Source organism: Tachyglossus aculeatus, chromosome 14 (assembly GCF_015852505.1).
Source record: "Tachyglossus aculeatus isolate mTacAcu1 chromosome 14, mTacAcu1.pri, whole genome shotgun sequence".
Taxonomy (NCBI): domain Eukaryota; kingdom Metazoa; phylum Chordata; class Mammalia; order Monotremata; family Tachyglossidae; genus Tachyglossus; species Tachyglossus aculeatus.
The window spans coordinates 26,064,631-26,091,822 of NC_052079.1; the positions used below are offsets into that span (position 1 = coordinate 26,064,631).

A 27,192-nucleotide genomic window follows, 5' to 3' on the forward strand; every position below is an offset into this window, starting at 1 on the left:
GTCAGCTGTGTGACTTTGGGCAAGTCACTTAACTTCTCTGTGCCTCAGTTCCCCCATCTGTAAAATGGGGATTAAGACTGTGAGCTCCATGGGGGACAACCTGATCACCTTGTATCCCCAGCACTTAGAACAGTGCTTTGCACATAGTAAGTGCTTAACACATGCCATTATTATTATTATTATTCATAATTAATAAAAGCACTTGCTCCCACTCGTCCTTCCTCCCGGACGACCGTCTTCAACTGTTCCTTCCCCTCGGTCTTCAAACATGCCCACTCCTCGCCTCTCCTAAAAAAAGCCTTCCTGCCCACCCCACCCCCAAGATTCACTCTGGCTATCACCCCATCTGTTGGAGATAACCACTGTCCTCACATCCACTTGGGATTTTTTTTTTGACACAGGCCTGTCGATCAATTCAAGGTATAAGAGCATACACTGTGTGTAGAGCACTATGGTGAGCCTGTGGAGAGGACAGTAGAAGAAGCTGCTCCTAGTTTTATTCTGCTCCAAGGCCCTGGGCTGCTGTGCTATAATAATGATGGTATTTGTTGAGTGCTTACTATGTGCCAAGCACTGTTCTAAGCACGGGGGGGGGGGGGGGGGGGGGTAGATACAAGGTAATGAGGTTGTTCCACATGGGGCTCAGGCTTAATCCCCATTTTACAGATGAGGTAACTGAGGCACAGAGAAGTTAAGTGACTTGCCCAAAGTCACACAGTTGATAAGTGGCCGAGCCAGGATTAGAGCCCATGACTCCCAAGACCGTGCTCTTGCCACTAAGCCACACTGCTTCTCTGTGTTATGAATCAGTGGTATTTACTGAGCGCTTTCTATATGCACAGCACTGAGCTTTCCACCCTTTCCTTCTCTGGTCCATTCTCTCCATTTGCAAACACTTTTAACCCTTGGTTTCCATCAAGAAAGTACTCCCCTGGTTTTCCTCCTACATGCACATGGCTTAACTACCCAATCTACCACTCTATCCCAACTTTGGGATCCTCTCCAGCCAGGCAGCTTGGGGGGGGGCGGGGTGTGTGTGTGTGTGTGTGTGTGTGTGTGTGTGTGTGTGTGTGTGTGTGTGTGTGTGTGTGTGTGTGTGTGTGTGTGTGTGTGTGTGTGTGTGTGTGTGTGTGTGCCTGAGTGGACTTATGTGTTTCGGGGAGCGGGCTACCCTCTCTGCTCAAGTCCATGCCCATTAAGAGATTTCATCTCAACACTAGCCACCCAGCCCAGTCCCTGCCAACACCTGAGAAACAGTGCCCGGAGCCACACAAGCAGTGTGGCCTAGTAGAAAGAGCCTGGGAGTCCAAGGACCTGGGTTCTAATCCCAGCTCCATTTACCAGCTGTGATCTTGAATAAGTCACTTTACTTCTCTGTGCCTCAGTTGAGAAGATGAGATTTGGAGACCTGGTTTTTATTTTTAAAAATGGTATTTGTTAAGCACTTACTATGTGTCAAATACCATTCTATTTGCTGGATAGGTACAAGGTAATTAGGTTAGGACACAGTCCCTTTTCCCCATGGGGCTCACAGTCTAGGTAGGAGGGAGAATAGGTATTCACTCCTCATTTTACATCGAGGAAACTGAAGCATAGGGAAGTTAAGTGGCTTATCCAAGGTCACACAGCAAGCAATTGGCAAAGAAGGATTAGAACCCAGGTCCTCTGACTCCCAAGCCCGTGCCCTTCCCATTAGACCATTCTCTAGACTTTAAGTTCACAGGGGGCAGGGAATGTGTCTGTTATATTGTACTCTCTAAGTGCTTAGAACAGTGTTCTGCACACAGTAAGTGCTCAAAAAACATGATTGATTGTTGTTTTCCCTCCTATTGTGGGACCATTTATTCATTCATTCAGTTGAATTTACTGAGTGCTTACTGTGTGCAAATTAAGACTGGGAACCCCATGTTAGACAGGGACTGGGTCCATCCTGATTACCTTGTATCTACCCCAGTGCTTAGAACAGTGCTTGGCACATAAGCACTTAACAAATACCACAATTATTATTAAGTGCTTGGGAAAGTACAGTGTAACAGACCTAGTGATCTTCTATCTACTCCAGTCCTTAGTACAGTGCTGGGCACATAGAAAGCACTTAACAAATACCACTATTCAAGTCATCACTAAATCCTGTCAGTTCTGCCTTCACAGCATTGCTGAAATCCACCCCTTCCTCTCCATCCAAACTGCTACCACATTAATGCAAGCACTTATCCTATCCCGCCTTCAATATTGTATCAGCCTCCTCGCTGACCTCCCCGCCTCCTGTCTCTCCCCACTCCAGTCCATATTCCATTCTGCTGCCCAGATCATTTTCCTTCAGAAACGTTTGGACCATATTTTCCCACTCCTCAAGAAACTCCAGTGGTTGCCCATCACTTTCACATCAAACCAAAGCTCACCATCGGCTTTAAAGCACTTAATCACCATGCCCCCTCCTATCTCACCTCCCTACTCTCCTACAACCCAGTCTGCACACTTCACTCCTCTACTACTAACCTTCTCACTGTGCTCTGTCAATCTCGCTGCCGACCTCTCCTCCATATCCTACCTCTCTCTGGTCTGGAATGCCCTCCCTCCCTCATAGCAGACAGATAATTGCTCTCCCCCACTTCAAAGCCTTATTGAAGGCATATCTCCTCCAAGCGGCCTTCCCTAAGCCCTCCTCTCCTCTTCTCCCACTCCCTTCTGCATCGCTCTGACTTAATAATAATAATAATAATAAAATTATTACTATGTGCCAAGCTCTGTTCTAAGTGTATTTGCGTGTGCTCCATGCACTGGCCAGCTCCCTTACCTCCCCTCTGCTTATTACCTGCCAAAGGGAACAGTAATAATAATAATGATGATGATGGCATTTGCTAAGCGCTTACTATGTTCAAAGCACTGTTCTAAGCACTGGGGAGGATACAAGGTGATCAGGTTGTCCCATGTGGGGCTCACAGTCTTCATCCCCATTTTACAGATGAGGTAACTGAGGCACAGAGAAGTTAAGTGACTTGCCCAAAGTCACCCAGCTGACAAGTGGCGGAGTCGGGATTTGAACCCACGACCTCTGACTCCCAAGCCCGGGCTCTTTCCACTGAGCACGCTTCTTCTCATGGTAAGCCTCCTTCTTTCCCAGCTGTCAGACTCAATAGGTGGCAAATAATAAAAATAATAATAATTTGTTAAGTGCTTACTATGTGCCAAGCACTGGGGTAGATACAAGGTAATCAGGTTGTCCCACTTAGGGCTCACCGTCTTAATCCCCAATTTACAGATAAGGTAACTGAGGCACAGAGTAGTTAAGTGACATATTCAAGACCATGCAGCATATAAGTGGTGGACCCGGGATTAGAACCCATGTCCTCTGACTCCCAAGCCAGTGCTCTTGCCACTAGGCTATGCTGCTTCAACTTGCTCCATTCATTCATCCTCTCTACCATCCTCACAGCACATATGTATACATCTGTAATTTACTTATTAATTTATGTATATTAATGTCTGTCTCCCCCTCCAGACTCATTGTGGGCAGGGAATGTGTCTATATGAGGAGCAGCATGATGTAGTAGATAGACCTTGGGCCTGGGAGTCAGGTCATGGGTTCTAATCCCAGCTCTGCCACTTGTCTGTATGACCTTGGGCAAGTCACTTCACTTCTCTGTGCCTCAGTTACGTCATCTGTAAAATGGGGATTGAGACAGTGAACCCCACATGAGATCAACCCAATTTGCTTGTATCCACCCCAGCACTTAGTAAAGTGCCTGGCACATAGTAAGCGCTTAACAAATACCATAATTATTATTATTATAATTATTACATTGTACTCTCCCAAGCGCTTAGTACAGTGCTTTGCACACAGTAAGAGCTCAATAAATATGAATGATACTCACTGTACCTCGTTCTCGCCTGTCCCGCCATCGACCCCCGGCCCACGTCCTCCCCCGGGCCTGGAATGCCCTCCCTCTGCCCCTCCGCCAAGCTAGCTCTCTTCCTCCCTTCAAGGCCCTGCTGAGAGCTCACCTCCTCCAGGAGGCCTTCCCAGACTGAGCCCTTCCTTCCTCTCCCCCTCATCCCCCTCTCCATCCCCCCATCTTATCTCCTTCCCTTCCCCACAGCACCTGTATATATGTATATATGGTTGTACATATTTATTACTCTATTTATTTATTTATTTTACTTGTACATTTCTATCCTATTTATTTTATTTTTTTGGTATGTTTGGTTTTGTTCTCTGCCTCCCCCTTTTAGACTGTGAGCCCACTGTTGGGTAGGGACTGTCTCTATGTGTTGCCAATTTGTACTTCCCAAGCACTTAGTACAGTGCTCTGCACATAGTAAGCGCTCAATAAATACGACTGATTGATTGATTGATTGATACTATTATTTATGGCTCAGTGGAAAGAGCACGGGCTTTGGAGTCAGAGGTCAGGGGTTCAAATCTCAGTTTCACCACTTAGTTGTGACTTTGGGCAAGTCAGTTAGCTTCTCTGTTCCTCAGTTACCTCATCTGTAAAATGGGGATTAAGTCTGTGAGTCCTCCCCGTCCCCCTGTCGTCGTCCCCCCACCCCCAACCCCGTGGGACAACCTGATCATCTTGTAATCTCCCCAGTGCTTACAACAGTGCTTTGCACATAGTAAGCGCTTAATAAATGCCATTATTATTATTATTTAGAGTGCTTGGATCCCTGAGATGCAAGATCCAAAGGAGCCCTCAGGGAAGGGCTGGCCCAGCCAATCTCTGGAGATGCCGGAAGGCCTCCCATCAACCAGCAACAGCCAGCCCCGGGGGAGAGAGGAAAGAGGCCTGGGAGGTTGCACCCTCAGAGCAGGGCAGACAGTAAGGGCTGAAAGCAGGGTGGTGGGGTGAGCCTCAGGGACTATTCAGCCAGGAGGGGAGGCTGCCATGCATGACAAAGGCAAGACCGGGGGGGAAAAAGTCCTGGGAGATGGGCGGGGGTGGAAGGAGGAAGTGTATTTGTGTGTGCTCCATGCACTGGCCAGCTCTTACCTCCCCTCTGCTCAGCTTATTACCTGCCAAAAGGAACAGTGATAATAATAATAATGATGATGGCATTTGCTAAGCGCTTACTATGTGCAAAGCGCTGTTCTAAGCACTGGGGAGGATACAAGGTGATCAGGTTGTCCCATGTGGGGCTCCCAGTCTTCATCCCCATTTTACAGATGAGGTAACTGAGGCACAGAGAAGTTAAGTGACTTGCCCAAAGTCACCCAGCTGACAAGTGGCGGAGTCGGGATTTGAACCCACGACCTCTGACTCCCAAGCCCGGGCTCTTTCCACTGAGCACGCTTCTTCTCATGGTAAGCCTCCTTCTTTCCCAGCTGTCAGACTCAATAGGTGGCAAATAATAAAAATAATAATAATTTGTTAAGTGCTTATTATGTGCCAAGCACTGGGGTAGATACAAGGTAATCAGGGTGTCCCACTTGAGGCTCACAGTCTTAATCCCCATTTTCCAGATGAGGTACCTGGGGCCCAGAGAAGTGAAGCGAATTGCCCAAGGTCACATAGCAGACAAGTGACAGAGCCGGGATTAGAACCCACATCCTCTAACTCCCAAGCGTGGGCTCTTGCCATTGGGCCACACTGCTTCCCTGGATTCTACTCCTAGGTCTGCCACTTTTCTGCTGGGTGACCTTGGGTGAGCCTTTTCACTTCTTTGTGCCTCAGTTTCCTCATCTGTAAATGGGGGCCCAATACCTATACTCCCTCTTACTTAGACTGTGAATCCCTAGAGGAAGAGGGTCTATGTTCAACCTGATTACCTTGTATCTACCCCAGCACTTGGCACATAGTAAGCACTGAGCAAAAACTACAATTATTATTATTGAAAAATCTTTCCAATTCTTCCTCCATCTTCCAGGATGTCTCCTTCCTGGACTCTAACACAAGTAATGCTTTACCTTCAGTCTATCTTCACACTACTGCCCCAGTCAACTTTCTGAAGCACTGCACAGCACCCATCTTTGCCACTCATTCATTCATTCATTCAGTCGTATTTATTGAGCACTTACTGTGTGCAGAGCACTGTACTAAACGCTTGGGAAGTACAAGTTGGCAACGTATAGAGACGGTCCCTGCCCAAAACGGGCTCACAGTCTAGAAGGGGGAGACAGACAACAAAACAAAACATGTGGACAGGTGTCAAGTCATCAGAATAAATAGAAGTAGAGCTAGATGCACATCATTAACAAAATAAATAGAATAGTAATTATGTACAAGTAAAATAGAGTAATAAATATGTACAAACATATATACATCTATACAGGTGCTGTGGGGAAGGGAAGGAGGTAAGACGGGGGGATGGAGAGGGGGACGAGGGGGAGAGGAAAGAAGGGGCTCAGTCTGGGAAGGCCTCCTGGAGGAGGTGAGCTCTCAGTAGGGCTTTGAAGGGAGGAAGAGACCTAGCTTGGCGGATGTGCGGAGGGAGGGCATTCCAGGCCAGGGGGATGACGTGGGCCGGGGGTCGACGGGCAGGACAGGCGAGAACGAGGCACGGTGAGGAGGTTAGTGGCAGAGGAGTGGAGGGTGTGGGCTGGGCTGTAGAAGGAGAGAAGGGAGGTGAGGTAGGAGGAGGCGAGGCGATGGAGAGCTCTGAAGCTGAGAGTGAGCAGTTTTTGCTTGATGTGTAGGTTGACTGGTAGCTACTGGAGATTTCCTCAAACATCTCCTCTGCCTGTCCGGCTCCCTTCACATCAAGCAGAAACTCCTCACCATTGGCTTCAAGGCTCCCCACCCACTTTATCGTTACATATGCAGGAAACTTGTCTACCAACCCTGTTATACTGTACTCTCCCAAGCAGTTAGCACAGTGCCGTACACACTGTAAGCACTCAGTAACTAGGACTGATTGATTCATGTTGACTCTCTTCCCCAGCTACTCCCCATTTGGTACTTTTGGCTCCAGCACAAATCGCCTTCCCTCAACTGTCTGGCTTCCGGCCCCTTATTTACCCTGTTATCCTTACCCCCTGCCCCGCCAACTCCCTCTTTCCCCATCTTCAAAACCCTCTCAAAATCCCATATCCTCTAGAAACGCTTCCTCTACTAATTCACAACACCCCAGTCACATCAATCCAGCTTCCACCCTTAGCCCTTCCAAATTTTGTTATTATTATTGTGTTTGTTAAACATTTACTATGTATCAAGCACTGTTCTGAGTGCCGGGGCAGTCATTACCTTGTGACACAGTTGGACCCAGTTCCTGTCCCACATGGGGCTCACAATCTAACTAGAAGGGGAACAGGTATTTAATCCCCATTTTACAATTGAGGAAACTGAGGCACAGAAGAAGCAGCATGGCCTAGTGGACAAAGCACGGGGTTGGGGGTCAGAAGGTCATGGGTTCTAATCCCGGCTCAGCCACTTGTCTGCTGTATGACCTGGGGCAAGTCACTTCACTTCTCTGGGCCTCAATTCCCTCATCTGTAAAATGGGGATTAAGACTGTGAGCTTTAGGTGGGACAGGAACTATGTCTAACCCAATTATGTCATATCTACCCCTGTGCTTAGAACAGTGCCTCGCACATAGTAAACACTCAACAAATACCATAATTAGTACTAGAAGTAATGATAATAATAATTTTGGTATTTGTTAAGTGCTTACTACGTGCCAGGCACATACTACATGCTAAACACAAGTTAATTATGTTGGGCTCTGTCCCACATGATGCTCACAGTTTTAATCCCCGTTTTACAGATGAGGGACCTGAGGCACAGAGAAGTTAAGTGACTTGCCCAAGATCACAGGACGGACAAGTGGTGGAGCTGGGATTAGAAGGCAGGTCCTTCTGTCTCCCAGGTCTGTGCTCTATTCATTAGGCCACACTGCTTCTCTAAGGTCAAAGGTCACGCAGCAACCAACTGGCAGAGCTGGAATTAGAATCCAGGGAAACAGCGTGGCCTTTGACCACTTGGGAGTCAGGGGACCTGAGTTCTAATACCAGCTCCACCATTTACCTGCTGTGTGACCTTGGGCAAGTCACTTAACTCTATGCCTCAGTTATCCCATCTGTAAAATTAGAATCAAACTGTGAGCCCCCTGTGGGACATGGATTTTGCCCAACCTGATTAGCTCACTGGGGGCAGGGAATGTGACTGTTTTACTGCTATATTTTCAAGCACTTAGTACAGTGCTCTGCACACAGTAAGCACTCAATAAATACGATTGAATTAATTACCTTGTCTCTACCCCCAGCATTTAGTACAGTGCCTGGCACAGTAGGTCCTCAGTCTCCCAGGCCCAAGCTGTTTCCACTAGGCTATGCTGCTTCTGAGCTGGGTGCACAGCACTGTACTAAACACTTGAGAAAATATAATATAATAGATTGGTAGATGCAGTCAATCCCCAGTATTCATTTCCTATCCCCAGCACCAAGTACATGTGCATATCTTGATTTGTGCCTTCAATTCCTCATTCATTCAATCGTATTTATTAAGTGCTTACTGTGTGCAGACCACTGTACTACGTGCTTGGGAAAGTCCAATAAAACATCTTACAACAGTACTCAGCTTGGCCATCCAGAGATACTTATATTACTTCCTGCTACATAATAATAATAATAATAATGTTGGTATTCGTTAAGCGCTTACTATGTGCCAAGCACTGTTCTAAGCGCTGGGGTAGATACAAGGTAAGCAGGTTGTCCCACGTGGGGCTCACAGTCTTCATCCCCATTTTTTACAGATGAGGAAACTGAGGCCCAGAGAAGGTAAGTGACTTGCCCAAGGTCACACAGCTGACAAGTGGCGGAGCCGGGATTAGAACCCATGACCTCTGGCTTCCCAGCCCAGGCTCTTTCCACTGAGCCACGCTGCTTCTCCTTATTCTTATTACATCCTTATTCTTCCTCCTGCTTTTACTATTTGGACATAATTTTCATCCGTATGCTCCACTAAATTTTAAGTTCCTTGAGGGAAGGGAATGTGTATCTTGCTGCGGTTGGTAACAATAACTGTGGTATTTGTTAAGCTCTTATGGACCTAGGCCTGTATTGGGGTAGATACAAGATGAATCAAGTCAGACTCCGTCCCTGTTCCACATGGACAGGGTCAGCCTAAGGAGGAGAGAAAACAGATATTAAGTTCTTATTTTACAGAACAGGAAACGGAGGCACAGCCTTAAATCACTTACCCAATGTCACCTAGCATATTGTGGTAGAGTCAGGATTAGAACCCTGGCCCCCCAACTCCCAGGCCCAGGTCCTTTCCACTAGGTCCCACTGCTGCTGTTCTCTTCCAAGAACTTAATACAGTGCCTAGCACTGATTGTTCGAACCCCTCTGGGAAAAGAGAGCTAGAAAGCCCTGGACATGTGACTAGTGCAGGGAATGCAGTCCCGAAGAATCCCACCTTCAGGAAACCTCAGACATCACATGGACGTCGTTCAGCTGTTTCTTCCCACACAGCCGTGTGCTACATCCAGACTGCCGTGCACCATTGGAAGAACATTCCCTATTTCTGACATTGCATCCTATCCAAAACGCTCAGTAAAACTGCACATAATGGAAGGTGGGGATTACCCTCATTTCACTGGACAAAAGTCACCCAGGGCAGGCTGCTACCAAAAGGAATGGCTGGTAAAGGACAGACTGACAGGAGGTAATCCCCCCACCCCCAGACTGTAAGCCTGTTGTGGGCAGGGAATGGGTCTGTTTATTGTTTTACTGCACTCTCCATTCAATTGTACTTATTGAGTGCTTACGGTGGGCTGAGTACTATACCAAGCACTTGGAGTACAAAACAAGAAACACATTCCCTTCCCACAAAGAGCTTACAGTCTAGAGAGGGAGACAGACATTAATACAAATGTTACGGTATGTACTGCTGGGTGGGGGGAAGAATAAAAGCAGCAAGTCAGGGTGATGTGGAAGAGAGTGGGAGAAAAGAGGAAAGGAGGGCTCAGTCAGGGAAGGCCTCTTGGAGGAGATGGGCTTTCAACAAGGCTTGGAATGTGGATGGGGGGGGAGAGTAAGCACTTAGTACTGTGCTTTACCTGCAGTAAGTGCTCAATAAATACGATTGACTGACTGAGGCAGGTCTTCCTCAGTCTTCCACTGTGTGTAGCCCAAAAGTGAGCAATCCCAATATAATTGTGAATTCTCCAATTTGGGGAGATTTTACAGTAAAGATTAGCTTTACTAATCCTCCCTCATCACCCCCACCTACCTCCCTCCTACCAGATTGTTCCCCGGCCACTAAAACCTGTCTACATGTTTTGTTTTGTTGTCTGTCTCCCCCTTCTAGACTGTGAACCCGTTGTTGGGTAGGGACTGTCTCTATATGTTGCCATCTTGTACTCCCCAAGCGCTTACTACAGTGCTCTGCACACAGTAAGCGCTCAATAAATACGATTGAATGAATGAATGAAAAAAAAAAACACCCCCCTCTACATCTTTGCTGGAGTGGAGCTAACGGAGCTATCGAGTCACCTGAAATACATTTCAACTTCAGAAATACTCAACCTGAGAAAGGTTACTAAACTTGGTATTTGTTACCACATGATCATTATCCACAAGAGGATCCAAATGTAACAACGTGAATTTGTTCTTTTGAAACTGTAAACTTTCTTTACAAAACACTGGTGCTCTGCTATCTGTGCTCAGAAGGAAGCTTCATCCCAGCAAGTTGCAAAACGCCTTGATGCTAAGCTACACGCCGGCTATGACTATTTCCATTATTGATTTTACCCTAACTCCCCGGTCACCTCACTCTAGGAAATTTAGGTCGGCTAAGATTCCAGAGACTCCCAAATGGCCCTCGTTTGATCCCTGGAATCCTGGAGGTGACAGATGATTCCGAGTGGGGCTGCTCCACTGGCATGAGGCAGAGGCACTAAGTGAATCAACAGCCGCTCAGTCTGGATTGCTGCCATTGGGGAATTCCTTGCGAATGCCAACACCAACCCACTTCCTTAGAAACAAACCACTTAAGAAGTGAGTTCTTAGGCTAGAAGTAGACAAAAGTTGTGCTATTTTTCAATTAACAATAAGCTCCACGTGGGCAGGGAGCTTCTAGCTTCCGCCTGTATCCACCCCAGTGCTTAGTATAGTGCCTGGCACATAGTTAAATGTTTAACAAATACCATTACTAAAACAAAAAACTCTGTTGTATTGTACTTTCCCAAGTGCTCAGCACATAAAAAATGACAATAAATACAACTGATTGATTGATTGGGTGCCTACTGTCACTTTTTTTTAAATGGTATTTATCCCTAAGTGCCAGGCACTGTGCTAAGCACTGGGGTAAATATACAAGACAGGTAGGACCTAGTCCATCTCCCACAGTCTTCATCCCCATTTTTACAGATGAGGTAACTGAGGCACAGAGAAGGTAAGTGGCTTGCCCAAGGTCATAAAGCAGAGATGTGCTGGCTTGGAACCCAGACCCTGTGACTCTCAGGCCTGTGTTCTCTTCACAAGGCCACCCTGCTTCTCACTGGACTGTTAAAGTAAAGTTTGTTTTCTTAAACCCTATCACTGATGTAAAATTATTACTACTCAGCTGCATTAAAAAAAATAGGTTGGAATGGTTATTTCCCTAATTGTAGCTTGGAATGCTGATTACCCATTATCTGAATATTTATTAGCTAAACAGTGCTAGTTTGGAAAAATGGTAGGAAATCAAATTACGCTTGGCCCGTCCAAGATAATCAAAACTAATCTGAATTTTGTTTGGTTAGCTTGCACATCTTGATTTTCAGAACTTAGTTTAACATTTTACTTCTATGGATAAAATAATCCCTTACTCTACTTTATGCTAGGCTGCTAGAAGGGAGAATCAACCAAAGAAACTAATGATGAAGCACTTTAATTTAGATATAATGAATTTCTGTTTATTTGTTCCTCAATCCTCAAGAACCCTGATCCAAGGGTTTCAGGCAATCAAACTCTCCAGGCCACTCTTTCTCTGGCTTTTAAAATGGGAACGTCACCTTCGACTATTTGGAATGTTCTGAAGTTAAAATCAGTTTCGTCTCAGCTGAAAAGGTGTTCATGACATTCTCATGTCGATTTTTCAATTGTGTTTGAAAAACCCAACCTGGCACCATGAACACATGGTTGTTCAGTATATTTTGTTCACTGACCAAGTGTTCTCCTCAGTTGCTTTACATTTTTTTTTTCCATTCCATGTAAGCTTCTGATTAAGTTCACTACAATTTACTAGACATTCTGTTCAGTAATTTTAACACTAATTTTTTGAATAAAACACCTTTGTTTCAGGTACGCTTTTCTTTAACCAGGGAATATTCTCTAAAAAGTCAAAAGCTTAATCCTTTGAGAGGTAAAGTGGAGAAATGGTTTGGCAGAGTGAACCAAAAAACGCCCCCTAAAAACCTTGTAGATTAACCTCAAATCCACAGAATTTTTAGTAAGGGAATGTTAAGGCTTCCAGCACTGTTTATTTAACATCGTACAATCGTTTGTTCAAATAGTTCCTTTCTTAACACTATTTTCTTTAGGAACTAACAATTCCTTAACTTTTTTATTTAAAAAAAACCTTCCCCACTGTTGACTCTTCATGGTTTAGCAATAGCTAATATTTTGAGTTGCCATTTTTGTCGTTCTTGGCATTGCTGTAAAATAGTGTGCTGAAAACTCCACATTTTGCACAAGAGTTTGACTGTGCCCTCCCACCCCCACCCCCCAGCAGCTGACATCAATCATGATAAACCGGATTCTCAGCTAGCAACTCAGCAATCTGGGTCTGGTGCCTTTCCCAAATCCTTGTGCATTAATTTACAGATTGGTCAGAGGAAGAAAAACGGCTCACTTTTATGCAACTCAGAAAGTAAGTCAAGTTCAAGCTTGTTTCCTGGTTTCTAATGGAAAAAATAATTTATTTTCATTGTCCTGAGCAAACATTGCATTTAACTCTATATCTGAGTTACATTAGGTTTCCTTGTATGCGTTCTTGAGACACCAGAAGCAGTGTGGCTTAGTGGAAAGAGCACAGGCCTGGGAGCCAGGAGGACCTGCGTTCTAATTTCAGCTCTGCCACTTGTCTGCTTTGTGACCGTGGGTGAGTCATTTCACTTCTCTGTGCCTCAGTCACCTCATCTACAAAGTGGGGATTAAGACTGTGAGGCTCATGTGGGACAGGGACTGTGTTTACCCCTATTTGCTTGAATCCACCCCAATGCTAAGTACAATGCCTGGCACAGAGCAAGCGCGTAACATATGCCAGAATTATTATTATTACTACAAAATGCCAAGTTGTAAGACTTTGAGATTTGCCTAGTTGAAACTGAGGTTTGCCCCAGGGAAAGAGAATGCGGGGTTAACTCGCTTGACAAAAGGAAGTATATATTAGTAATAATATTCAAGTGCTTCCGTGCAGAGTACTGCACTAAGCTGTCAGAGAGAAATGACAGACTGTAAACTCGTTGTGGGCTGGTGCGTGTCTACCAACTCCATTATGTTATATTCTCCCAACTGCCTAGTACAGTGCTTTGCAGACAGTAAGCTCTCAATAGACTGATTGATTGACTGATTAGAGGGCTCACAATCTAGGAAACTTAAGTCCTAATCTGGGTAAACTCAACTGTAGATCTGCCAGATCTCAAACTTTATCTATAAAAATTATTTGAAATGGTTTACAGGAAAAACTTTGAATTCTCCACCTGGTACAGCCTACTTACTTCCCAGACTACAGCCAGATTCCAAAACGTTGAGCACCTTTGGCTTTGTATTTAATGCAAATCTTAATCAAATCTTGCATAAATCACCCAAACCACAAATAAATATCCATGCTGCTCAGTGAGTACTGATTTATATTCATTCATACAATGGTATTTATTGAGTGCTTACTGTGTGTAGAGCACTGTGCTAAGCGCTTTGGAGACCAACTAAAAAGTTTGCTCCTTTGCTACTTTCTGAGCTAAAAGGAGTTTGTTTCTTCCCTGCTACAGGAACCTCTCATTTTTCCCAGTTTAGCCCATTTCACACCCGACTCTTAAACACTCTAGTCCCCTCTTCCCATTGCATCACTTGACTCGAAATAAAGCACTAATAATAATTATGGTACTTGTTAAGCACTTACCATGTGCCAAGCACTGTTCTAAGGGCTGGAGTAGCTACAAGTTACAGGTTGGACACAGTCCCTGTCCCGCATGGGGCTCATCCCCATTTTACAGATGAGGTAACTGAAGCACAGAGAAGTGAAGTGACTTGTTCAAGGTCATACGGCAGACAAGTGGCAGAGCTGGGATTAGAACCCAGGTCCTTTTTACTCCCAGGCCCATGCTCTATCCACTAAGCCAAACTGCTTCATCTCTGCTTTGAGCAGTACAAAGCTGGATCTTTATAGCCATCTGGATTTTAAACACTTCCAAGGCAGATTTACCACATTCTAGCCTGAAAGTTGAGTCCTTAAAAAATCTGCCTGGAATATATTTAGGCACTAGTTTAAAGTATTAATCCTAGCAACTGCAGTCATGATTATTTTCTTTAAAAAAAAAAAGAATAATTGTATTTTTCTGACTACCTGCTCGGCTTTGGCAGTCTGGTACCAAACCTAAGTTTCTTCCTGACAACTACCTGATTAGAAGCACCGTGGCCTAGTGGAAAGAGCATGAGACTGGGAGTCAGAGGACCTGGGTTCTAAACTCACCTCCACCACTTTGCTGGGCAACCTTGGGCAAATCGCTGGACTTCCCTGTGCTTCAGGTACCTTCTTCTGCAAAATGGGGGTTAAGACAGGGAAACTCATGCGAAACAGAAACTGTGTCCAATCTCTCTTGTATCTACTGCTGTACTTACATAAGCACGTAACAGCATTAACAAAACCGACCATTTAAATGGTTTTGGAAGTGATTCAAATGATTTCCCACAGCGTGAGTGAGTTCCATTCATTCATTCAATCGTATTTATTGAGCGCTCACTATGTGCAGAGCACCGTACTCGGAGCTTGGAAAGTACAATTCGGCAACAGAGATAATCCTACCCAACAATGGACCTTTCTGAAGTCTGCAGATAGTCAATGAACAACTCTGCTTGAGTTTTGGAACCTGAAGTAGACATCATGAAATGGAGGGGTGTCTGAGTATAGACCAGCCAATCCATCCATGGTATCTACTGTGTGCAAAGCACTGTACTAAGCGCCGGGGAGAGTACACTAGTACGGAATGGGTAGACACACTCCCTGCCCGCAGGGAGCTTACAACCTAGAGGGGATGCCAAGACCCGACAGTGAGCCCGTGGTTGGGTAGAAACCGTCCCTTTCTTTTGCTGATTTGTACTTCTCAAGCGCTCTGCACACAGTAAGCACTCGGTAAATACGATTGAATGAATCTTTCCCTTCCCCACAGCACCTGTATATATGTATATATGTTTGTTCGTATTTATTACTCTATTTGTTCTACTTGTACATATCTATTCTATTTATTTTATTTTGTTGATATGTTTTGTTTTGTTCTCTGTCTCCCCCTTCTAGACTGTGAGCCCGCTGTTGGGTAGGGACTGTCTCTTTGTGTTGCCGACTTGTTCTTCCCAAGCGCTTAGTACAGTGCTCTGCACACAGTAAGCGCTCAATAAATACGATTGATTGAAAGAAAGTTTAGTAAGCAGAGCAAAGGCAACAGAGGAGGTCTTTGTCCTAGGCCCCACGCAAAGGGCCGATTTTGGGATCCGGAAAGGGTAATACTAAGGATGGTATCTGTTAGAGAAGCAGCGTGGCTCAGTGGAAAGAGCACGGGCTTTGGAGTCAGAGGTCAGGGGTTCGAATCCCGACTCCACCACAAGTCTGCTGTGTGGCCTTGGGCAAGTCACTTAACTTCTCTGAGCCTCGGTTACCTCATCTGTAAAAATGGGGATTAAGACTGTGAGCCCCACGTGGGACAACTTGACCACATTGGGTCCCCCCCAGCGCTTAGAACAGTGCTCTTTGCACATAGTAAGCGCTTAACAAATGCCATCATTATTATTCTTATTATTAGGCGCTTCGTATGTGCCGAGTTGCAGTGTTGTGAGCGGTGGACGCCCGACCAGGCCGGTGGATTAGGGAGGGGGCTTAGCTGGGGTGTGGAGCGGCCTCCGGGGGGTCCCGGAGCCCCAGGACTGTTTCCGGGGCTGGGGTCGGCTCCGCTCCCCGACCTCCTCGGGGTCCCCCGGAGACAACCGCGGGGGTCGCGAGCCCAGGGCTGGGAGGGAGGGAGGGAGGGGCGGGGGGCACCCCGGGCCCCCGGAGGGCCGGAGGAGGTGGGGACCCGCAGGAGCGGGGGGCACCGGGGGGCAGAGATGCCCGGAGGGACGGGGGGGAGACTAGAACAGTGCTTTGCACATAGTAAGCGCTTAATAAATGTCATTAAAAAAAAAAGAGGCTGCGACTCACCCGATTGCCCGGCCAGGACCGGAGCGGAGCGGGCCGGAGCGGAGCGGGGCGGGCAGGAACGGGGCCGGGCTCGGTGGGGAGGAAGGCGAGGGAGGACGTGCGGCCGGGCGGGCAGGCAGGCAGGCAGGGCGGGCGGCCGGACCCCGTTTAAAGGGCGGCCCGGGGGCGGGGCCGCGGCGCAGACCACCCCGCCCCCCGGGCCCTCCCGTCCGCCGGGCACCACCTCCATCCCCCCTCCATCCCTCCCGGTCACCCTCCGCCCCTCCCCCACCCCCAGCCACCCCTTCATCACCCCCAACCCCCGGGCACCCCCATCCCTCCCACCCCCCGTCACCCTCCACCCCACCCAATCTTCCCTGGTCCCCAGTCACACCCCCCGGTCACCCTTTCATCACTCTCATCCCCTGGGCACCCTCCATCCACGCCCGCCCCCGGTCACTCTCCACCCTCCCCCAATCTTCCCAGGCTCACCCCTTCGTCACTTCCATCCCCTGGGCACCCTCCATCCCCCCCCCCCCCAAGTCACCCCTACCCCTCAACCTCTCCCCATCCCCCAGTCACCCCCCCCAATTGCCCTGGTCACGTCCCCCTGTCCCCTGGTTACCTTTGACCTCCCAACCTCTTCCCCCAGTCTCCCTCTGCCCCCAACCTCCCCCTGTCCCCCAATCACCCCCATCCAACCCCCCATTCAATCAATCAATCAATCGTATTTATTGAGCGCTTACTGTGTGCTGAGCACTGTACTAAGCGCTTGGGAAGTACAAGTTGGCAACATATAGAGACAGTTCCTACCCAACAGTGGGCTCACAGTCTAACCAGTCCCTCCCCAAGCCCGTTACCCCTCACCCCCAACCACTCTCCACCTCCAAGTCACCCTTCTCCCCGGGTCACTCTCCCCTCTCCACGCCCCCAGTAACTTCCCTCCCCTTCCATCCCTGAGCATTAAACAGGAGACCGATCCAGGTTCTGACTTCGCTTTAAGAATCAAGCGGTCAGTCAATGAATCCGTCATTCAATCGTATTTTTTGAGCACTTTCCAAGTACAAAGCACTATACTAAATGCTTGGGAAAGTACGTACAACAGAGAGTATGTACACATGATCCCTGCCCACGAAGAGCTTGCAGTCTACACAGGGAGACAGACAGATATAGTAAGGATAGGGGAAAATAATAGAGTGAAAGGATTTGGACGTAAGTGCTGTGGATAAAGTTATTTAGGGGTAGGCTGCTAAATGCATAGTGAAGCCAGAGGAGGGGACTGTAAGCTCCCGGTGGGCAGGGAGCTTGTCCACCAACTCTGCTGTACTCTCTCAAACACTCGGTGCGCTTAGTCCAGTGCTCTGCACACAGTAAATGTTCAATAGACACGATTGATGAAATAAGGGGCTTAGTCGGGGAAGGCTTCTTGGAAGAGATGGGATTTTAGGAGGGTTTCGAAAGTGGGGTGAGTGATGGGCTGTCGGTTATGATGGGGGGGGGAGGGAGTGCCAGTCTCGAGAGAGAACATGCGTTGGTGGCTGGATTCCAATAAAGCTTTTATAATCCCTCAAAACAGATATCGTTTTCCTCTTCCACCCACCCTATTGCAGCACATTCCCATCCTTTCTTCTTCTGCCACTTTATCTTGTTCCCTCTCCCTCCCTAACTCTGTCCCCACCTGCCCACCTTCGCCCTGAAATACATACGTACATAAATTAAATACAAAAATAAAGGGTGGCCGGAAGATCCAGCCATTTAGCGAAATGCCCCCATTTAATAATAATAATAATAATAATAATAATGGCATTTATTAAGCACTTACTATGCGCAACACACTGTTTTAAGCACTGGGGAGGTTACAAGGTGATCAGGTTGTCCCACGGGGGGCTCACAGTCTTAATCCCCATTTTATAGGTGAGGTAACTGAGGCACAGAGGAGTTAAGTGACACAGTTGACAATCGGCGGAGCCGGGATTCGAACCCATGACCTCTGACTCCAAAGCCCATACTCTTTCCACTGAGCATTTGACCCAGCAATGGGGGCCGCCCGAAGGAGATGAAATTCTGAGTTTTAGTCAGTGCTTCTTAGCAGAAATTTGGCTCTCCTTAACCTTGAACCCACATTGAATTTCCTTCAGCTAAATAATCCAGCACCATTAGCCGAGGAGGCAGATCCCATCCCCAGTCCCTCAACTCCCCCGCAGTTGTGGATAATAGGATTTAGGAGGTAGAAATCTGAATGAATGAGGAAAAAAAAAGCAAACTAAAACTCATTTTTAATGAGAGAACTTCCTTGAGAAAGCACATATGTGGCTTTCCTTTTGCCCAAACCCTCTTTGCTCTGTTTTCCAGCTTTTGGGACTCGGCAACCTTCTGTTTCTGAAAGGGAAGCTTTCTCAAAAAAAAAACCAACAACAACAAAAAAAAAAAAACAACCCTGAAAACCTGACATTACAGAATTCCATACTGCCTTGCGATATTAGGATGGGAATTTGTTTTTTCCCACCACTGAAATACAGCCATCTCTGGGGAAATACAGTCCAGAGGATCATTCCCGAGGAACAGCCCACCGTGAAGACGCCAGTGGGGAATTTAAAAAGGAGACAATATGCCGTCCTGTCAGTAGCATCAACCTCTATTCTCCTGCTTGTATAAAAATGCCTGGGGTCGCAGTAGAAACAGTAGCATTACCACTGGCCATAAGGAACCCAAAGATATCATTTTACTAGTTCACTGGATAAACAGCCCGAGCGGTTTGGCTGGAATGCACAGTGCTTAACATGATGTAGGCATTAAGAGAGTTCAGAGTAGCATGCTGTATCTCAAAGAGAAGTTTGCCACCTATTGAGTCATCGGTATTAGTTCCTGACATGTTTTATTTCACTCACACCCTGAATTAAACCCCAACTCAGTGAAAGCAAACCACAAATGAAACCCTGAAATGCATCTGGCAATGCTATTAAACGAGGCCAACACAATGTTCTTTTCAGAAAGACAAATGTTAATTGTGTTGCCAAAGGCAATCGATCGATGGTATTTATTGAGCGCTTACTGTGGGCAGAGCACTCTACCAAGTGCATGGGAGAGTACAATATAAGAGATGGTAGGTAGACATGTTCCCTGCCCACAGTGAATTTATAATGTAGGGGACAGTCTGGAGTCTAAAATCTTACAGTCTAGAAGATTGTCTAGAAGACTGTAATTTGTAGTCTAGCTGACAGTCTGCAGTCTAGAGTCTTACAGTTTAGAAGATTGTCTTAGAAGACAATCATTTTAGCGTGGTCATTTTCGCACAGTTCAAGGGAGTCCGACCTGATTATCTTGGATCTACCCCAGCACTTAGTAAAGTCCTTAGTACACAATAAGTGCTTAACAAATACCACCGTTATTATTGTTGTTGTCATTGTTATTCACCAGTGCCTTCACCGAGGTTGCAACAGAAATAAGAAAGGAAAGTTGCCCAATAACAGATTTCTTTTGGAAATCTCTTTTCTCCCTTTCTCCTCCTGTAGTTTCTATTTAGGTTCTCGATTCTGAAGTCTTCCCGACTGGGCAATGATTCACCCATCATCATCAGTGGTATTTATGAGTGCTTACTATGTGCAGGGCACTGTACTAAGTGCTCAGGAGAGTACAATATGACAGAGTTGGCCGATGTGTTTTCTGCCTTCAGAAAGCTCACATGACCTCAAGCCCCTGATCCAGGTGTTCCTCTGTATCCCATCAGCTTCCTCACTGGTCTTCTTACCAGTCCACTCACTTCCAACTCCAGTCCACTCTGCTGCCCCGCTCATTCCAGATCCATCTCTCCACTCCCGAAAGTCTTTCAGTGGCTCCCCATTTCTCACCACACAAAACAGAATTTCCTAACCATCCACAATTTCCATTAGTTCTCTCCCTCTTACTTTTATCTAACGTCTCCTCCCACTGCACCCCAACTCACCCTCTTTGTTCCTTTCTTAACTAAGCAACTCCCTGTGACTCATTCTCATCTACTTTCTCTCTGACTCTTTGCTCACGTTCTGTAAACTCCTTTTTTATGGTATTTGTTACGTATGGTGTAGTAGATAGGGCATGAGATTTGGAGGCAGAAGAACCCGGGTTCTAATCCTGCTTCCACCACTTCTCAGTTGTGTGACTTCATTGAACTTTCCTGTGCCTCAGTTACCTCATCTGTAAAATGGGGATTAAGATGGTGAGTCCTATGTGGGACAGGAACCGTGTCCAACCCGATTATCTTGTATCTACCCCAATGCTTAGTACAGTGCCTGGCACATAAAAAGTGCATAGCAAATACCATTTAAAAAAGGTGCTTACTATGTGTTGAGCACTTTTCTACATCCTGGGTTAGATATAAATCAATCAGGTCAAACATAGTCCCTCTCCCACGTGGGGCTCACAGTCTAAATAAGAGGGAGAACAGATATTGACTCTCGTTCATTCACTCATTCATTCATTCAATTGTATTTATTGAATGCTTACTGTGTGCAGAGCACTGTACTACGCACTTGGAAAGTACAGTTCAGCACTAAAGAGAGATAATCTCTGCCCATACCAGGCTTACAGTCTTGAAGCGGGGAGACAGACATCAAAACAAGTAAGCAGACATCAATCTAAATAAATAGAATTATATATATACACATGTACACATATACATACATACAAAAGTGCTTTGGGGCTGGAAAAGCGGGGAAGGGCAAAGGGAATGAGTCTAGGTAACCCGGTAGGGAGGGGGAGCTGAAGAAAAGGGGCTTAGTCTGGGAATCTCCACTTTGCAGTTGAGGACATCAGTCATTCAATCAGTCAATGGTATTTATTGAGCACTTACTGTGTGCGGAGCCCTATACTAGTCACTTTGGGGAGTATAATAGAGTTGGTAAACATGATCCCTGCCCACAACGAGCTTACAGTCCAGAGGATCTTAGGAAACTGCGGCACAAAGAAATTGTGATGTGCCCAAGGTCACACAGACAGGTGGCAGAGCCGGGATTAAAGCCCAGGCCTCTGACTCCCGGGCTGGGCTCTTTCTGCCAAGGCAAGCTGCTTCAGGGTAGGAATTGTGTCTATCGACGCTATTGTATTGTACTTTCCCAAGCACTTAATATAGCACTCTGCACACAGAGAGCACTCAGTAAGTACCTTTGATCAATTGAGTCATTCCTTCTACCTGGGACTCCTTTTCCTCTTAAGTCTGCCATATCACAGCTCTCACCAAACGGAAAGCCCTTCTAAAATCCCAACTCCTTCAGGAGGCCTTCCCTGATTAATTTTTCTTCTCTTCAATCATACCTTCCCACTTAGCCCCACAACACTTTTGCAGACCTATTTACAGAGACGCTGCTATTTAAGCATTTATTCATCTACATCTTCCTCCACTTATCCATCTTTTTAGTCTCTTCTTCCTCCTATCTGTAATTTATTTTGTGTCCATCTCCCCCACTAGATTGTAATAGTAATAATAATAACTGTGGTATTTGTCAAGTGCTTACTATTTGCCAAGTACTGTACAAAGTGGTGGGGTGGATACAGGCACATTGGACACAGTCTCTGTTGCATGTGGGGCTCACAGTCTCAATCCCCATTTGACAGATGAGGTAACTGAGAAGGCACAGAGAAGTGAAGTGACTTGCCTAAGGCCACACAGCAGGCAAGTGGTGGAGCCAGGATTAGAAACCATGACCTTCTGACTCAGTCCTGTGCTCTATCCACTGTGCCATGCCACTTCCCTAAGACTCTTGAGGTCAGTCAGGAATTATGTCTTTGGACTCCATTATTCTCTCCCAAGCACTATGTACAGTGCTCTACCCACAGTAGTTGCTTGTGGACTACCTTTGATTGATTGGTTAAACAAAACTGAAATACAGTTAAGTTGCAGGTTAAAAATACCAAAGATAATTTCGAGATGGAAAAACTGTGAACGCTTTGTGGTTTTTTTTCCTTGCCTCACCCTTAAAGCTGATTGTGGTCTAACCTCTCTTCAATTCTCCAGGACTCCAATTAAGGAGTCGATTAATCAACCGTATTTCTCGAGCATCTTCTCAATGTGGAACATTGTATTAATCACTTGGGAGGTTACAACTAAGAGATGTGACCCCTGCTCTCACAGACATCTAAATCTAAAAAGATGTGAAAGACACAACGCCATTCCCTAAACACGACTGTTGAAAGCACGAGTATTAAAGGATAAGTGTAAATCGATATGTCAAAATATTCATAAATGCTAAGGGCGGGTGGTGGATGGACCCAATCTGTGAAAGAGAAACTCAATCAGGGAAAGCCTCCTGGAAAAGTGAGTTCAGAAGGGTTCTGAAAAGGGGGAGAACTGTAGGCTTCCAGATACGATCAGAGAGAGAATTTCAGGCCAGAGGAGAGGCAGGAGGAGTGGATTAGAAGTAGGAGAGTTGAGTAGGAGGCTCAGTAATTAGCTTAACACGGGAGGAAGGAAGAGGGAGAACTGGGTTGTAGAGGGAGAAGAGAGCTAACAAATCAGAGGAAACGAGCTGCTGGAGTTCCTTGCAGCCAAAGGTTAGGAATTTCATTGTTATGTAAGGCTGTGCAATTAGTTCTGTCCTCCTGTACCACAGCTATGTTGAACAAAGGTTTTCATTCTCCACGGGGGTTTATTTGGGGTTTTGAGCATACAAAAATCTCTATTATTTTCTCCCACTTCTCTTTTTCTTAACAAAACACTGTATCAGATGAGGGTTAATATAAACACAGAACTTCTTTATCTTATTTCAGGGACAGCAGCTGGCTAATGCTGTAGTAGAAAACAGAGGAATTTTCTCAGAGCATGTTAAAGGAAAAACCTCCCTTATTCTCACTTTGCTAATCTTCGAGCTCACTTTTACTTAACAGAAATAACTTTTCCACATCGCAATCAAGATTTAACAACTGTCCACTTAGCTCTCAGGAGTGCTGATGGTTCCAAACTTTGCTAATGCTTTGCGAGTATAAATAATTTGGACCACATAAGCTAAAACAGTAACGTTTGCAGATGCAGTTCTTGATTTTGTCATGGGTGTCCTTTTTGTAGTTAAACCGTTCACTTTAGATTGCTAAGGTTTTCTTAAGTCTTTGTGATTATTAAGGGAGATTCCAGTATGGAGTTATTCCAAGATAAATCACACTTCTGATAGTCTAGTTATTTTTGAGTAATGTGAATGATGCAACCAAAAAATAGAATCGGTAAATATAGGTTTAAACACAAATCTCTGAAAACATTCATTCATTCATTCATTCAATCGTATTTATGGAGCACTCACTGTGTGCAGAGCACTGTACTGTGTCCCTTGTGTCACAGATGCTTTCTCCTACTTCCTTCCCCTCCCCTTATCCTTCTTGATACTTATATTAGTGCAAACTTCACCTGTGTTGAAACTCTTAGCCAGCTTTTTTTTTAACTTGGTATTTTTTAAGCATTTACTATGTGCCAGGCACTGTACTGATAATCTGTACTGTACATGTACACTGTACTGTACAAGATCATCTGTTTGGATACAGTCCATGTTCCACATGAGGCTCACAAAGCTGTAATTGAAAGACATTTAATTATGATAAATGCCCACAAGAAGTGAATGTAATCTTCATTTATGGAATTCAAAGCCATTTATAAGTGAAAGTCTATACAGACTTCATGCCAACCTAACAGTAATATTGAGGAGAGGGCAAAGGATCTCAAATTTTCAATGGCCTTTCTCTAATATGTGTTTATAAGAAAAGAGATCTTCATTTTATTTCTGACCCCTTTGAATACATGTTTATATTGCTTGAGAGTTATTTTTCCTTTTTTAATTGATTTATAGTCCATAGACATTCTGATTGGAACATACACTTTGTAGCTTTATCTGAACCCGATTCTCCCAATTCACTTCCTGGAAATAAATTTGACATTTTAGCAGCAGCTCTAGAAATCCCCTGTGGGCCTTTTTTGATCTTTTGCAGTCTGCATAGTGAATGCCGCAATTGATCAATCAATAGTATTTATTGAGCACTTACTGTATGCAGAGCACTGTACTAAGGGCTTGGGAAAATATAATACAGTGGAGTTGGTAGGCATGTTCTCCACCCAGGGGGTTTGACTGTAATTGATTATAAATCAGTTAAAAAACAAAACAAAAAAACCTCAAACAGGGATCAGAAATAAAATGAAGATCTCTTTGTTTATAAACACAGGGGTTTACAGTCAAACAGAACAATACAGGGTCTTCTAGCGGTCTGCAGAAGACAAGGAAGGATAACAATCCTACAAGATTGTTACTTCTTGTGGGTGATGGGGTTGGACATCTCTGCTGAACAACTTGTTTCCCAAGTTTCCAAGGTCTCTGCACTCAGTCGAGGCCTAGCACATAGTTTTGATGCTCCTTTCAAAGTGCCTAACGTCATCAGGGAGACACATTAGATGCCGTGGACTGAGAATGGATGTTTATGACATTTATCTGCCAGATATTTCATTTAATCTGAGAGATTGAAAACCTAGCCGCACAGGGCTCAATGGAGACTCAGCACAGGGCTCTGCAAAGGCTCATCACAGGGCTCTGAATGGACCTCAGCACAGGGTTCTGCACAGGACCTAGCACGAGGCTCAGCATTGTGTTCTGAGTGGGGCTGAACACAGGCTCAGCACAGGGTTCTGCACAGGACTTATCACAGGGCTCTGCACAGGGCTCAGCATAGACTCAGCACAGGTTTCTGCACAGGATTTACTGCAGGGCTTTGCACAGGGCTCAGCATTGACTCAGCACAGGGTTCTGCACAGGTCTCACCACAGGGCTCTGCACAGAGCTCAGTACAGGGCTCTGAATAGGGCTCAGCACAGGACCTAGCACAGGGCTCAGCACAGTGTTGCGAACAGAGCTCTGCTGATGGCTCAGCACAAGGCTCCTCACAGGGTTCTTTGTAGGGCTTAGCACAGGCTCATTACAGAGCTCAGTGCAGACTCAGGTACAATACTCAGAACAAGCTCTGCTCATGGTCCCACACAATGCTCAGCACAGGGCTATGCACAGGGTTCTGCTCAGGACTCTGTGCAGGGGGATAGTTTTTGCCCTGAGAAGCTGAGCTTCCGGGCTCCGGTGTGGAACAAGTGGGATTCCTCTTCTCACAACCTCAGTGCAGGACCTGGCCGTACTCATTGACATTGGAATCAGTCAGTCAGTCACTCCTATATATTGAGCACTTACTGTGTTCAGAGCACTGTACTACGCCCTTGGAAGAGAATGATATAACAATAAACAGACACATTCACTGCCTGCAGTGAGCTTACAGTCTAGAGGGGGAGACAGACATAAATGTAAATAAATGAATTACAGATATATACCTAAGTGCTGTGGGGCTAGGAGTGGGGGATGAATAAAGGGAGCAAGTCAGGGTGATGCAGAAGGGAGTGGGAGAAGAGGAAAGGAGGGCTTCATCAGAGACAGCTTTTTGGAGGAGATGGGCCGTCAATAAAGCTTTTAAATGGGGGGAGAGTAATTGTCTGTCTGATTTTGGAGAGGGAGGGCATTCCAGACCAGAGGCTGGACATGGGTGAGAGGTTGGTGGCAAGAGAAGTGAGGTCGAGGTACAGTGAAAAAGTTAGCATTAGAGGAGCGGAGTGTGTGGGTTGGGCTGTAGTAGGAGAGTAGGAGAAGCAGCATGGCTTAGTGGCTAGAACACTGATCTGGGAGTCAGAAGGTCATGAGTTCTAATCCCAGATCCGCCACTTGTCTGCTGTGTGGCCTTGGGCAAGTCACTTCACTTCTCTGGGATTCAGTTACCTCCTCTGTAAAATGGGGATTAAGACTGCGAGCCCTATGCGGGACAAGGACTATGTCCTACTCAATTTGCTTGTGTCCATCCCAGCACTTGGTACAGAGCCTGGCGTATAGTAAGCACTTAACAAATACCATTCCCCCCCCACCAGAGTAGCGAATTGAGGTAGGAGCAGCTGAGTTAATTGAGTGCTTTCAAGCCAATGGTGAGGAGTTTCTGCTTGATGTGGAGGTGGATGGGTGACCATTGGAGGTTCTTGAAGAGGGGGGAAACATGGACTGAATGTTTCTTCTGAATGTAGAAAAATGATCCTGATAGAGTAAATTATGGACTGGAGTGGGGAGAGGTTGGTAGCAGGGAGGTAGGAAAGGAGGCTGACAGTAATCCGGCAGGGATAGAATAACTGATTGGATTAACATGGTATCAGTTTAGATGGAGAGGAGACGGTGGATTTCTAATACTAATTTATTACATTCCTCCCAAAAGGGAAGTTCAATCCATTGCGCCTAAACAATTAAATAATTCAATTCATCTCGTGGAATAAATTTTATATAAAACTCCAGGCTTTCCACCCCCGGCCTCTCCCTCTCTCTCTCTCTCTCTCACTGTGCCGATTACTGAATGAACCCATCCCCGGACGACGGGTGACGGCATGTCCCTCCCTTCCTCCAAAATCTCCAGTGGTTGCCTGTCAACCTACGAATCAAACAAAGACTCTTCACTCTCGGCTTCAAGGCTCTCCGTCCCCTCATCCCCTCCTACCTCACCTCCCTCCTCTACCTCTACAGCCCAGGCCACACCCTCTGCTCCTTTGCCACTAAACTCCTCACTGTGCCTCGTTCTCGCCTGTCCCGCCATCAACCTCCGGCCTAGGTCCTTCCCCTGGCCTGGAATGCCCTCCCTCCACACATCCACCAAACTAGCTCTCTTCCTCCCTTCAAAGCCCTACTGAGAGCTCACCTCCTCCAGGAGGTCTTCCCAGACTGAGCCCCCTTTTTCCTCTCCTCCCCATCCCCACTCTGCCCTACCTCCTTCCCCTCCCCACAGCACTTGTATATATTTGTACAGATTTATTACTCCATTTTACTTGTACATATTTACTATTCTATTTATTTTGTTAATGATG

At 46.0% G+C, this 27,192-nt stretch overlaps 1 protein-coding gene across 1 annotated transcript in view; it reads right to left on the minus strand.

Annotated features, from left to right (window-relative positions):
• The window catches only part of CSRP2 (cysteine and glycine rich protein 2), a 30,013-nt gene extending 13,578 nt beyond the window's left edge, over window positions 1–16,435 (minus strand). The window contains exon 1 of the mRNA XM_038756546.1: window positions 16,335–16,435. The gene's annotated coding sequence lies outside the window, so the exon portion shown is untranslated. The remainder of the gene's footprint in view (window positions 1–16,334) is intronic.
• Between the last annotated feature and the right edge of the window lie 10,757 nt (window positions 16,436–27,192).